The following is a 15,854-nucleotide window of genomic DNA, read 5'->3' as shown; positions in this document are numbered from 1 at the left end:
GTGAATCTGAAAATGTGTTTAAAGGATGTTTTCACACCCCATGAAATTATCATCAATGAATCGGATTTTCAAGCTTTGGTACCAAAGACATGGTTTGTATATGGCAGTAACATACACCAGCTGCTCGGCTAATGCACACAATTCTCCTTGTTTATAGCATCAATAAAAATATGATACTGGAAATTAATCCATTTTGCCCTGCACATTGCATTCTCTATTTTCTCAGTTCCACCTAGATAACAGTTTGATGGTAGCTGTTGACTTATGAATATGTTTAAGATATTAAATCTAACTTTCCAATACTTCACAAGTCTCAGGTTGCGCTGATCACAATGATCACATTTCCTTGCAGAGGGCTTTGGATGTGTTCCCTGTGATTGATTCTGCACAGTTATTTAGCACTGTGAGGCCTGGCGGGGTTCCCATCGTCTCCTTTTGGCTCAATAATACCAAGAACATGAGCTAATATGTTGGGTGAGCCAGCTTCTGTTTGTTAGAATTAATTCCTATTCCCTAGGTGGTGTTTGCTGAGTTGAGCACATTCTTAAAAGATTAGATAGGCTGGAGGTACTGAATGAACACTTTAATATCTGATAAAGGCCTAATTGTTTATATACAGTACCAGCTTGATTTTAAAGCATTTATTATAATTGTATATTACTTGAGAAATGTGTGTTATTAAATACATTTATATGTACTGATAAACTGGACCAAGATGTCATTTTAAAACTCTGTATAGAGAACAGATTTAAACACTTGTGATGATGAGTATAGGATCAAGTACATACCTTATGTAGGGTAAGGGCATAGCAAGCACAAACATGTGGCTGAATGAATGATAAATAAGGCTTCTGTTTGCCTTTGTTTGCTAGTAACAGGGTATTTATTATATTTACCATAGCACTCACATACAGATGTAAAGCTAAAATAATTATTAGACAGGTTAACAATGTAGGTGCTTTTTTAGTTACATAGTTGATCTGGGTTGAAAAAAGACATAAATCCAAGGTTGCCCCTTCCAAAGGAACTCCAGTGCACAGATATACACACATATCTACACAGACCTATCTATACACTTACATTTATAAAACTATATGTATATATATATATATATATATATATAGAGAAGTGAAGAAGCTCGCACTCACAGGACTTATCAAAATCAAAAATGGTGTTTATTTCAGTAGAAGTAACTAACGTTTCGGCTTGCACTCAAGCCTTTCACTTTGAGAAAGGCTTGAGTGCAAGCCGAAACGTTAGTTACTTCTACTGAAATAAACACCATTTTTGATTTTGATAAGTCCTGTGAGTGCGAGCTTCTTCACTTCTCTACTTAATTTTTGGGCATATTGCACCCAGGCAGCGATGACTTTTTGACATGCTGTGCCGGCTTCCTGATTATCATATATATATATATATATATATATATATATATATATATATATATATATATATATATATATAAACAGCACCATAGAAAGCCAGCACTCTCGAATAAAAAGTTCATATGCCTGGGTGCAGTATCAAAAATATTATCCACAGAAATCCAAAGGATCCGCACTCACAGGTCTTATGCGTAAAAAAAGTTTTTATTGCAAAGCTTACAGCCTAACATTTCGGCCTCCTCCGAGGCCTTTCTCAAAGTGTCTTGGTCACATACAGGAAAGCATTATATACATAAATTGGCGGGAAACTACAATGATGATGTCATGTCATGATTAACATAACGAGATAATTAATGTTCATACGTGAAATCCCACTATATACATATTATACCATTGATGTATTAATATATTCTCATTATCACTTCCGAAATTCATTTGGCCCAACAACTCATAGGTAAAGATAAAAACAGGTTAAAAACAAAACACACGGGTCACGGGTCACTTAGATCGTTTGTTCTCTGCACATGGTTTTATCAGGACTTCTTATGCACTTGGATAACGAATGTTTTGCCAGCTACTATTCGATCTACTTAGTTGCTGGACACTGTAAGTACAACCACATAGGGGAAACGCTTTTCTAGTATGCTATACTTATACACATTCACTAGGTGACGCCCACATGAGGTCATGACGTCATACTGTGGATTTTGGCGCCATTTTGTGTTTAAATATTGACTGTCATTTGCACTGTGCACACCTCTTGAGAAAGGCTTCAGTACAGAAGCCGAAACGTCAAAATAAACATTTTCTTTTTTACACCTTTGACAAGTCCTGGTAGTGCGGCTTTTTGTACAGCAAATTGGTCTACATAATTTTTTGAAGACTGCACCCAGGCAGTTGCTGTTGCTTATATGAGTGCTCCAGTTATGTGTGTGTATATATATATATATATATATATATATATATATATATATATATATATATATATATATATATATATATATATATATATATATATATATATATATATATATATATATATATATATATATATATAGGTGTGGGACCTGTTATCCAGAATGCTCATTACCTGGGGTTTTCAGGATAAGGGATTTTTCCTTAATTTGGATTTTCATCTTAAATCTACTAGAAAATCATTTAAACATTAAATAAATCCAAAAAACTGATTTTGCCTCCAATAAGGATTAGTTAAATCTTAGTTTGGATCAAGTACAAGGTACTGTTTATCATTTCAAAAACATCTATTTAAAAAGCTTCTATAGACATTCACATTGTGAAAAACACACAATTCTGTTTGCACCACGCTTATATAGTTTTATAAATATATCCATGCGCAGGGCAAATATGTTCACTTTGGGAACCTTGCGCAAAGTTTATAAATGAGCCCCATTAAGTTTTTCTTAAAGACTGGAGTCCTGGACAACCTGGAGCCTATTTATTATGCTGTGTAAAATGAAATTTGTGGGAAAAAACGATGTAAAAAACCGTGTAAAATAAATGGCAAATGTATTAAGGTGTGTGTTATTTTACACCATGTGACCACAAGATTTGCAGCTGTTATTTTGCATTGCTTCAGACATTTGTAAATAAATGATGCCACTTTTACGTAATTTTTAACACAGTGATGTCTGGCGTTGTGTGGTGAATTATTCTGACGTTTTTTTACACCATATGATAAATCTGCCCCTAAGGGCTCCAAGGCCTTTCTAATAATGAGGCAAAATTATGTTTTCTTTTTAATATCCTTTTTATGCAAGAGCAATAGGAATGACACTGTCCAGAGCTACAAAGCTTGTTATTCACCAAAATCTCTAAATCCATCTTTATTAAGGATTCCCCAGCATACTACCATTTAGTGCATAACTCACATTAATTGCCAGTTTGCTGCAAGCTTATCTAATTTAGTTATATCTCTCTGCAGCATCTTGCACAGAACTTAAAGTTCTGCACAATTTATTATCATCAGCAATAATAGAAACAATACTTACATTAATTATACAAATTAAAAAGCAAAGGGCCAGTGACAGACCCCTGCTGTTCTACTAACAACACTGATCCAATTAGGAAATATTCTATTACAAACATAGATAGATTGCACTGGGACCGACAAAGATTTTTTGACCTGGACGATCAATTTCCTGACAGATGTCGCCCGAAAAATCATAAGATGTTCGATCGTTCGAATCCCACTAACCGCACGATAATTTTGAAAGATTGGTCGGACGTCGCTAAAATCGGTCATTCGGCAAGAGAAATCTTTGCGTCTATGGGGACCTTTAGATTCCAAATAAATTTTCACAATTTACTCAGTAACCTTTGGTGTGATACTATATCTATATACTAGTGTATATCTATATACTATATACTATATCAAGTACAAAATAAAAGTAGTCCTCTGCCACCCCACCATCTAGGTTTCTGCTCACCTTCTTATAGAAGCCAATTAAATTTGGCAAGATCTGTTGCGCATAAAACTATGTTGGCTTATTGTATTTTGATTTTCGTTGTATTGAACTATTTTACACCATATTACGCCCTTCAAAAGCTTTCCTACCACTGATGACAGGACTATAAGGGCTTTAACACCAAATTCTCTTCATATGATGATGGAAATAAAAGACACTAAAATGTAAGAGCACTTGGTGGTCAAGGGGGGCAGCGGGGAAGCCTGCCGCTCTCACTGCGGGGACGTCCACCGGCTGCTGCTCCTCTTCACTGCTCCTGAAAGTGTCGTTTCTGGGTTTGCATGGTGTTCGGGTAAACTTGTCTTTCTTCGGTGCACTGCGTGACATCATTGCAGTTGGCGCAAAATGTCCTATCCTCATTGCCCAACGTAGCGGTCTATTCCTATAGTTCTTGGGTGGGCTTCTCTTGTCTTTTCGTGTTCCTGACCCTTGTCTGTTGCTGACCTTGCCATTCTGCTGCCTGTACCAACCTCTGACTGTATTTGACTATTCTTTGGATTCTGATTTTGTACCACTCTGCTGTTGGTTAAACCTTGGCCTGTGACCTCGACTACTCTCTGTCATATGATTTGGTACTGCATTGCCCGTCTGGTATTGACCCTGCCTACTTCACGTCTCGATGACTGCTCCCAAGTCCTTTCCACATACATTTGGTTCCCAAGCCTGCTCAGAGCTCTCCCCTTGGTCCACTCAAAAGTCCTGGAGGCATCTGAAAAGTGAAGGGCTCCTTCAGAAGCCCAAGGCAGCTGCTATAGGCAGAAGTGTGAGCCATGACCGGGTTCTTGGAGTTAGTTCTGAGTTTGGGATACCTACGTTACACAAAACTTGCAATAAGTCCAATGTTTTAGCTTTTTAAAAGATTCATTAACATTATAATGATAAAATATTAGTACTTAATTTCTTAACTGAAATGCTTGGGAAATTCGAACAGGTAGCCTAAAAGGTGCTCATATTTGGGAATGGCACACCTGATGCATTTCAGCCAGCAGTAAATGTCCCTAATGTCTATTGAATAGAATTGCAGACACCTTATTGAGTCAGAACTGGTACATTTGAGCTTTAGAATTTCCACTGTACTTTGTTGGTCTTCCCATTTAAGTCAACAGAAGCCACAGGAGGATTCAGTGCTTTTTCAGCCTTGGTCTTTCACCTTAAAGATATATGATGCATATATGTTTGCTCTTAAACATATGGTCAGTAAACAGTACCTGCAGCTATAGTTGACTAGACCTATATCAAATGTTGCACCTTTTATTATATAATACCTCAAATCTGCAATGGTAATGCACCAAGCCATGTTTCTCTAATTAGCACTAGAAATGTGATCATGTATTATCCTGTTTATTATTCAGAGAAGCTATAATATTGTAATCTGCCGAAAGTATAACATTTTTATTCAATGCCCTCTCTAATTTTAAAAACAAATGGCACGTGGGGGCTGTCATATGTTGTATTATTTAAAGAGATCTCAATAAGAACATCACTTTATAAATCTTAATAGCTTTTGTTGTTGGTGGTGGAGATAATGTTCCTACCAAATTGTATTGCTGCTGTTTACTTCCAAAATATAAATAAATAACATGTAATGTGGAAAGCAGAGGAAAGGGATTATTGTAAATGGACAACGTGCAGAAGTATTGAATCGGAAGTCGAAGAGGGAGAGACTTGTCCAGCTGCTGGGAACAATCTGAATTCATCATTTGATTTGGCCTCCACAGTGGTTCTGGCAGACTTACACACCAGATGCAAATTTGCACATTAAATAAGTAATTGGCTTATCCGTGTCCATCAAACTTGGGATTTAAAGGCCTGAATCCATTTAATTTTAGATTGCAGTACAAATTCACTGCAATCTAAAATAACCTCTATTCCATTTTTGCCAAGGACTGGTTGAATATTTGGGCAAAGGCTGTAGGGCTCTGGCGTCCGGGCACTCCTTACAGTGTCAAAATTCAAGTACAATGTTTAAAACATCCAATAAAATTGCAAATCTCCCCTTGGCAGCTGCAATTATGCAGGAATTGTGGGTAAAACCCTGCATTGTGGGTAAGAAAATGTTAATTGCATCCAAAATTGCACTTTGCATATTGCAGTTGTCGTTGTTAATGACCCTTATAGCAAATAACTAAATAATGGTTTTATGTATATTCTTAAAACCCCAGCTCTTTTCTATGGCTATACATGGGATATCCCATGCTAGTGCAGGAAACAGTCATAAATCACTACTTTTGCAAGAATAACCTATTGAAAGGTCTGTTGCTACAAGCCTTGGGGGCTTAATATAACTGTTCAGTACCTATGTGTCTCTGAGCCTCTTAAACCACAATCCCTTGTCTCCCACAAGGGCAGTACTGGCTCATAAGGCAGGTAAATAAAACTTTTGCAGAAAAAAAGTTGTGGTATAACTAAGGATTCCAGTAAAGCAAATGCCCAAGAAACATTATACAATTAAATGTCTCATATTGCCAACTACTCCAATCACTCATCGTGCAGCTTCAGCTCACAGTGAGAGCTAAAAGAGTTTAGATAAAGACCCGCTGCATTGCTGAAAAGTTGCCCAAAAAGAGTCTATTTATAGAAGGGAGAGAACTCAACAAAGTATAAATATCTTGCAAGGGAAAATTATAGGCCTATATTTATAAACTTTTGCTATATGATTTGAATTCTACGTATATCATTTTCAGTGCAGTTGATTGATGTAGAATGTTGGTACATATAATACACAGAAACAAGTTTCAATTAAATTGAAAGAATAATATAGAGTACAGGAAAATAGTAAACCAGATAGTAGTAAACCCTGTGGTTATGGGAATGACAGCAACATCTCAGTAATCATTTTGTATACCATTCAGTTGTTAATTCATGTTCCCTATGTAGTTGAAACTATTAATCAATATCATTTCAGTGAAGGATTTAATATTCAATTAATCAGTAAAATGAGATGTGAACCAGGGTAAGAATACTTTTGGATTGAAACTTGAGGTTTTAAAGCATAAAAAATGGATATCTAATACAAGTACAACCATACAAAACACTTACAAATGGATGTTATCTGCTTATCTGGTTAACTAACTGGCTCTGTCCATTTATAGTAACATAAAAAGCTGTATAATGAAAGTCCTTTGCAAATCAAATATGGAACCCAAATCCTTTTTTTTTATGAAAACATCCATACCTTTTATAAAGGTGCTTAAATATCTGAGCTGTCAATCAAATATTACCTGCCCTGCCTCTATACCTGGGCCTAGAGAAGGGGCAATCATGTATTTCACTTTCCATTCAGCACTTCCTACATGTCACTCCACTCCTCACATTCCCCCTTCCCTCCTCACGCTCTGTGATTGTGTAGGGCACTGCTCATGGGCATTTGGGCCCCCATTCTGGTGCATTCACAAGATTTTGGGGTGATACAAAATTGGTCTTAATAACAAATTGCCACAAAATGGCAGCTGCCTAGTGATGGGCGAATTTGCAGCGTTTCGCTTCGCCGAAAAATTCGCGAATTTCGCGCGAAATTCGCGAAACGGCGAAAAATTCGCGAAACGGCGCCGGCGAATTTTTTCGGCGAATTTTCGCGGGCGTTTCGCGAATTTATTCGCCTGCCGCGAATCGCGCAAATTCGCCGCGAATTCGCGCCTGGCGAATAAATTCGTCCATCACTACAGCTGCCTGCTTGCTGTAATTGTGTAATTCCAAGAATGAAGAAAACTTTAAAAATTTAAAAAAAATTAATTATAAATACAGTGTTATTAAAGTTTATTTTGCTCAGCTAACATGATTGAAAATAATTTGGAATTATTTCTTAAGGTGACAGGTCCCCTTTAACTCTGGATTTGAAAGATAGTGCAACCTTCCAAAAGTGCATTTCCCTGTAGTGCTGTTGTGGGTTCCTTACTTAAGACTGGTACCATAGAAGTTATTTGGGGTTATCATGTGGTACTCCTTACAATACCTTCCCATATTTTTACCTGTGAGAAATGCAACGTTCAGCAACGAAAGCATGGATAATGTTCCTGGTTGGCATATACTGTAGTAAGTGCTGTGTTGGACTGGCAGATTACAGGAGCCTTTGTCTGCCAGAATACCTGGTTTTTATGCAACTAAAACTTGCCTCCAAGCCTGGAATTCAAAAATAAGTACCTTCACTGAGGCCACTGGGAGCAACATGTTGCTCACAAGCCACTGACTGGGGATCACTGCATTAGTGATTTACTCTCTCTAGTGCTGACACTTAACATTGGCATTAGTCACCCCTGGGAAAATTGCAGCATGGATAGCAACCCATTTATGGTCTCTAGTGGTACTTTTTCAATTTTGGGTGCCAAATCCAAGCACCATCAGAGTACTCTTCTTCTCCTAGATGTCCATTGGGGGCCCCATCATCCCATGAGCTGTATCCCATCCCCCTGACCTGTTGGATTGAACCCCACTTGATAGGATGGGAGCAAAAAGCCGGATCTGGGCAGTTCAAGAAGACTGCAAATGGGCCAAAGACAAGAGGAGTTGATATTTTCTGGCCCCACGTGTACTTAATATTTATATACTGACCTGTGCCCCCACAAAAGTCTTGCTATATTAAGGAGATTGTCTTATATTCTATGTCTGATTTATTAATAGAGATGAATTTCTTTCTATTGTACTGTATGCATTTTATGGTATAGCAATACATGTTCTGTTGCTATTATTGGCTTATTTATAAAGCACTCTTGTTTTCCACATTGTGGTACAAAAGCAACAATTATAATGTACCATCATCCAAGTAGCGCATGGCATTAAAGCACAGAGCCTGGTGGTGGTGGGATTGTGACACAGAAGGAGTGCCAGCAAACACATAGCAGACCCATGCCAGGAATTTTGATAAAGTATTAACAGATTGCAGCAAATACTGAGGTCAGCACTACTTAAGAGCACAGCACTATTTGTTACATTTGCTTAAGTCTGTTTAGCTATGTATTGCTTAGTACAAAAGAGGGACCGCCTGCTGCAATATGGAAAAGAAAAAAAAATTAACTCGAAATGTAAAACCAGCAGCCAATCAACTGGAAACATAAACAAGTCACCTGTGGGGTGCAAGCCTTGCTACGTTTAGAACACTACTCCAAATAAACCTTGAGTCCATCCCTGTTGGTATCTGCTGAACAATATCCTGCTGACCAATAACCAGCACTGCATTCCAGTTCGCTCAGGAGAATTGTATTTCGACTAAAATGTTAATATTGGAGATAGCAGCACTGAGATGTGATTCTTTGGGTGCAATTGGCATAACACAATGAGGGAGCCATGCAAATACAACAGATTGGCAGATTCAATTGAACTTTGGGTGCACAAGGTATACCTAATAGTGTATAAGAAAGAGCATACCCACTCAGGGCCCAATAACAATCACCTATTTATTTCTCTGTTATGTAGGTAGTAAAAGGTAGACATCTGTACCCTAGGGTATGGAGAACACCTAAGTGATAATTAGGAAAGGGGTCTGCTTAAATGTTTCACTGAAAAGAGACAGTGTGGGGGTTAGTAGCCCAGGTGATGCACACCAGATTGGATATGTTGTGTAACTTCTAGCATGACCAATAGTGATGGGCGAATTTGCGCCGTTTCGCTTCGCCGAAAAATTCGCGAATTTCGCGCGAAATTCGCGAAACGGCGCCGGCGTCTCGTTTTTGACGCCGGCGCCCGTTTTTCCGACGCCGGCGCCCGTTTTTGACGCCGGCGTCCGTTTTTCGAAAAAAAATTTTGACGCCAGCGAATTTTTTCCGCGAATTTTCGCGGGAGTTTCGCGAATTTATTCGCTGGCGGCGAATCGCGCAAATTCGCCGCGAATTCGCACCTGGCGAATAAATTCGCCCATCACTAATGACCAATAGATATCTGGTAGACTGGGTCTGAACACCTATGATGAAATTAACCTAGAACTGCGATATACCTTTACTAGTGTAGTGTACATATCAATTATCTTCATTGTATATTGTTGCTCTTCAGTAAATTTGCTATTCCTGCAAAAGAATCATTCATGCCCAAATTCCTTTTTAAAAAGTATCATAGAGTTGTAGTTCAGATTGTAGAATTACTTTCATTGTTCTGGAGTTTGGACCCAACTGAGAAAAAGGGTCGCATGTATCCTTGTTCTATGTGGGGAGCAGCAGGATTTCATTTGACCCTATTCCAAGATGCTACAATTTATCTGCCCCTCTGCCTTTGTGTCCAAGTCTCCGTCGTCGATGTTTTTAAGCAACAGTCTGTGTAACTATATCGATTGGCTTCCCTGATCCTGTATATTATTCCCTGATTCTAATTGGAAGGAGGTGGCATTTAAACTGACTTTGGTTCAAGTGTGCATTATATATAAATGCCCCCTGGGTACTTTAGTTAATAATTTAGTTAGATTTTTTTATTGCATAGCTCTTGTGGCAGTCCTCAGCCATCAGTTATTTAGAGAATCTAGCCACCTTTTCCTTGAGCACATAGTAAATCCTCACTGATGAAAAAGATTCTATATAGCAGTGTTGTGACTCACGTTTGGAATGAGCCCACCAACAAACTAGTAAGTAAAAAGAAACGTGGTGAGTTACATTTAGTGTTTTGGAGATTCCTCAAAGAAGACATAGGGACATAGTCCTCAGATATAAGGCCTGAGTGGAAGTTAAGTTAGTGCAGTTGTCTGGTGAATGAGAATTAACCAGGGTTAGGTCTGCATTGCAAACCATGGGAACTACATTACAGTAATTAACTTTTTGCTACTAAACCGTGCCAAACTTATTTTAGTACATCAATTTAACATGATCAATCAAAGCAAGCGTTAAAATTGCTAGGATGTTGCATGTTATAGTTATATGTCAGTTAATCTACACAATATGAACTTGTATAACTTGGTTACTTCTTGTACTGGTTACTACTACTTGGTGTGCTTTTCTCCTACAGAATAAAGGTACTGGTCAATGCAATTGGTGCCCAATTCACTGCGGGTTGTTGCTGCCATCTACTGGAAAAATTACAAGTTGCTCTTTCAAACAATCAGTAGTTATAGTGCACAGAAATAAAGCAAAGATGTGTATTTAAAGATTTTTTAACTATATAGAATGAAGAATCTCAAAAATGTGAATAGTGCATAGAGTATGCGATGGCAGGCACTTTGGTCCTTTCAGATGAAAAACACAGCGCAATTTGTATGTGTGGCAATTAACCCTAACAGTATAGTAACACATGCATGTCATATATATTTGGAAAATAGGTATGGGATCTGTTAACCAGAAAACCATCATCCAGAAGGCTCCGAATGACAGAAAGGCCATCTCTCAGACTCAATTTGATCCAAATAATCCAAATTTAAAAAAATGATTTCCTTTTACTTTGTAATAAAAAAACAGTACCTTGTACTTGAGACAGACTAAGATATAATCAGGGGTAGATTAATGCCTAGGCTATCCTAGGCTATAGCCTAGGGGCCCATAGTGGTCAGGGGCCCATGGGGTTTTTTGCAATTAAAAAAAAAATGTCACCATACACTCTCTTAACCGTCTGGCTGTAGCCATTGGTGGAACTACCGGGGGTGCAGCTGCACCAGGGGCCCAGGGCCCGTGCCTCTGCACCCCCGATGGGGCCCGCAACCCAACAGAGTTATATCCAGTATATAACCAGTTATATCCAGATTGCCGGGATCTCACAGGGAAGCTCCTCTGGCAGCGCACTGCGCGTGACGTCACCGGCGGCGTGCGCTTGCTGCGCCAATTTTCCCTCCAGTCATTAAACATTCAGCGAGGAGACTGAGGGCTGATTAACACTCTCCCAGCGCTGGGGTTCAGCAGACTGACGGTTCCTTCTTACAGCTTGAGCTGCTGCCACTGAGTGAGGAGCGATTTTGGGTGTTTCTGACAATGCAGCCGGTCACTGCCTCAGTATTGGACCTGTCTCGGAATGTCCTGGTCTCAGAGGGGAGAGACAACTGGTGGAAAGAACCTGTCATTTGAGAACATATACAGAGTATATACAGAGATTAATACTCAGTAGGTAGATCATTACGGGCATTTTCCCCTCAAGGGAAATTCATGGCCTGTCTGTGCTTTGGTTTAGGGCCCGGCCCATCAGCTGCGCTTCCATCCCCGTATGACTGCACCTGCATCACGTGTGTTCTATTAGTTCTCATCATTAGGCATATCCTTCCACTTTCCTTCCCGACCAAATAGTTCTGACTCTGCAACAACTGTAGTTTATTACCCACCAGCACCACACACTTCTACACACTGCTCCAGCACTCGTTCACTGTCACACACTCCTATAGTGACCAGTCGCACACATTTTCTCTCTCCTCTCTCTTTAGCTTTCTTGTACTCGCTCTTCTCTAGCTACTCTCTCTTCTATTTCCTATACAGTGCCTCATCACACACTCACTTTCTCTTTCCTCTCGTCTCTGCTTTCGCTTCTCTGCTCTCTCTTCTCTATCCTATACATGCCCCATTACACACTCACTCTCTCTACTCTCTCGTCTCTGCTCTTTCTCCTCTCTCTTTCTCTCCTATACAGTGCCCCATCACTTAGACTCACACATATACTGGGGAAGTCTCAAAATAAGATGCAAATGTCTAACCATAAAGTTGACCCTTAGTAACTCAAACAGACTGTTGTTTTATTTAGTCATAGGTTGGGTGCCAGTGGGAGAATATTATTAGGCAACTGGCAAATCTTTAGGCAAACAGGCCAGCGTCTGCCAAATAATCTAGGCCAGACCAAACTATCCCCTGAAGATGCAGAGCCTGACTTTCCCCAGTCACTCCTTTAGAGTCCAGTCACAGATCTCTGGCAGGCAAGGCAAGGAAGATATTGGTACTTATTTATTCAGGCTCTCTGCAATTCATATTCCAATATTTCATTCAAATCAATTGATAGTTGTTAGGTTAATTTGGTCACTAGCAACCAGACAGCTGAAATTGCAAACTGGGGAGCTGCTGAATAAAAAGCTAAATAACACAAACCGCAAATAAAAAACATTAAAAAACCAATTGCAAAGTTTCTAAGAAAATCCCTCTGTGCACCATATTAAAGTATGAGCAAACCCTTTAATGCTGCACTGATTAACTCTTGTCATTAACACAGTAAAAAATATATGTCACACTCCTTTGCTTATATCCTTTGAGTACAGGTATGGGACCTGTTATCCAGAATGCTCAAACCTAGGGGTTACCAGATAATTTGGATTTTCATACCTTAAGTCTACATAAACATGAAATAAATCCAATAGGCTGTTTTTTTTTGCTTCCAATAAGGATTAATTATATCTTAGTTGGGATCAAGTACCAGGACATCGATTGCGGACGCGGCCTACCAGTAGATGCTGGTAATATTTCTGGTAGACCGCGACCTGCCAGAAGTTGAAATGTCGCTTTGTGGCCGTGACATTGCAAGTCTCACGAGATGAGACTTTGCATTGTTATGGGCCTGGTCTGCGCTCTCCCCACGGCTCCTCCCGGACTCTCTAGCGGCGCCCAGGCTTTCCCGTGGCAGCCGGACACAGGAACTCAGGATGTGTGGGTGCCGGGAGTGGCAGAGAGGTGAGAGCGCGGTCTCCTGGCCTACAACCATCTCTCTCCCCCCTGCTATAACTGAGCCCTGAGCCTGGGGTAGTGAGGTTGTACAGAGAGAGAGAGAGAGAGAGAGAGAGAGAGAGAGAGAGGCTTCACTGACACCATAGGACAGGGACACACACACAAAAGAGAGAGAGAGAGACAGCTAAAGCAGGGGAGAGAGAGACCCAGGAATAGAGAGAGACCCAGGCATTGAGAATAGAGAGAGAGAATTAAGCGTAGAGAGAGAGAGAGCGAGACAGGCATAGAGAAGAAAGAGAGAGAGACCCAGGTGTAGAGAGAGAGAGTTGGTCATTCTGTGCCTTTTCAATATGGCAGTCGGGGTATGTGGGGGTATACAGGGGTGGGCCCCTGCGGAAAGTGTAGCCTAGGGGCCTCACGTAGTGTTAATCCGCTACTGGATATAATTAATCCTTATTGGAAGTGAAAACAGCCTATTGGGTTTACATGTTTACATGTTTACATGAGTTTCTAAAATTTCCAATGACATGGGAAAAACCTTGAGGCTGTAGGTCACCCACTGAGTTTAAAGCATAGCCAGGACATGATGCTGATCAGATTCAATACATCAATGCAGGGAAGGATTTTCTAATCAGCATATGTAACTCCAGCAAAATAAAATGAGTAGGGTATCTCTACAACCAAAACACTTTTTTTTAACACAAAACTAACAATTAGCACAGTAATTTTTTTGCTATACACACTGAAATTTCTTAATCTGTTTGTCTCTCGAGTCAAAAGTTATTTGGGATAAAACTACACCCAAGTGCAGGGATCCAAACATCTAATCCTCTGGATACAACTCTACCAACACACTTGTCTTAAAGGTGCATTGTGGTCATTGTACTGCATTCAACAGCAATTTATTTGTTGGGAATAAATCTTTTAAATCAATAAAATCTGAAAATAACTATGCAGTGAAATCTGTGCTGACAATGCCTGGTCGACAGTTTCATGATACAAAACAAAACATGAATCAAAAGAACTAAAACTAGAAATTATAATTCTAAGCATTAAACAATAACGTTATTGCCTATAAGGTGAGTAGTCTATCCTTACTAGACCTGACCTGTCTAGGTTCCACTCGAGCTCTGCCTGCTCAGGCTAGATCCAGCACAAGATTGGCCCTGAGAGCATGGCTTCAAAGGGTTTTATACTTTAGCACAGTGCCATCCACTGGTCACTATTGAGAACACCGAGAGCATAGCTTAAGGCAGAATAATGAAATATGTCCCCTGTTAGGACCCATTTAGGCATCTATACCACTGGGGATTTGCCTGCCAATATTATTAGGGGTGTCTAATTTACCAGACCCCTACATTAAGCCTAAAGTTTAATGTTCCAGTCTCTCAGTAATTCAGGTGCAGACTCTAAGCTGTTACAATTTTGCAACATTTAGCGGGAGATTTATTATGTGGTGTAAAAAACGGCGGAATCATTTGCCACACATCAACAGGCATTGCCTTTGGAGTCGGTATGTTTCTTTTGCATTGTTGTCAGTTCTGCTACTGAAATATTACACAGTCAGCTGCATAAGGAATTCAAAGGATAACATGTCATAACTTTGATATTTAATGAGCTTCTGATGAAGTGGCAGGACGCCACGAAACGCGTTAAGCGGACAGCCAAGGTTCACTGCTGCTGTAATCTGCTTTTATATGTATCATAAATAAAATTTTCATTTTTTAATACTTCTTCGGTGCTCCACTGTTTTTTGCTTCTCCTTTGATATTCAATAAATGACATGCTGCTCTTAAAATGTGTGGTTCACCTTCAAGTCAATTTTTTGTTATAAAATGGGTAATGCTAAGCAATTTTTAAATTGTTCCTTTTTTTTTATAGTTTTTGAATTATTTGCCTTCTTCTTCAGACTCCATCGTTCAAATGGGCGTCACTGACCCCATCTAAAAACAAAGGCTCTGCAAGGCTACAAATGTATTGTAATTACTACTTTTTATTACTCATCTTTCTATTCATATTCCAGTCACTTATTTAAATAAATGCATGGTTACTAGGGTAATTTGGACCCTAGCAACAAGATTGTTGAAACTGCAAACTGGAGAGCTGCTCATTAAAAAGCTAAATAACTCAAAAACCACAAATAATAAAAATGAAAACCAACTGCAAATTGTCTCAGAATATCCCTCTCTACATCATACTAAAAGTTAATTCAAAGGTGAACAATCCCATTACTGTTGTTGCATATTGAAGTTGCAGTTCAACTATAACATCTTTTCTCAAATACATAATTAGGGATTATCTGAGTCAAAGATGCATTCTATGTTGCCCCTTTCCAGGCTGTACTGAATGACATGCAAAGGTAAAAAATGCAGTGTGCTAAATCAGAGTTGGTGTTCCTGTAAAAATGTGGATTATTTTGATTACTGTATGTCTGTTATCAAAAG

The sequence above is a fragment of the Xenopus laevis genome, chromosome 7L (genome assembly GCF_017654675.1).
Source record: "Xenopus laevis strain J_2021 chromosome 7L, Xenopus_laevis_v10.1, whole genome shotgun sequence".
Taxonomy (NCBI): domain Eukaryota; kingdom Metazoa; phylum Chordata; class Amphibia; order Anura; family Pipidae; genus Xenopus; species Xenopus laevis.
Note: the sequence above shows the minus strand (reverse complement) of the source record.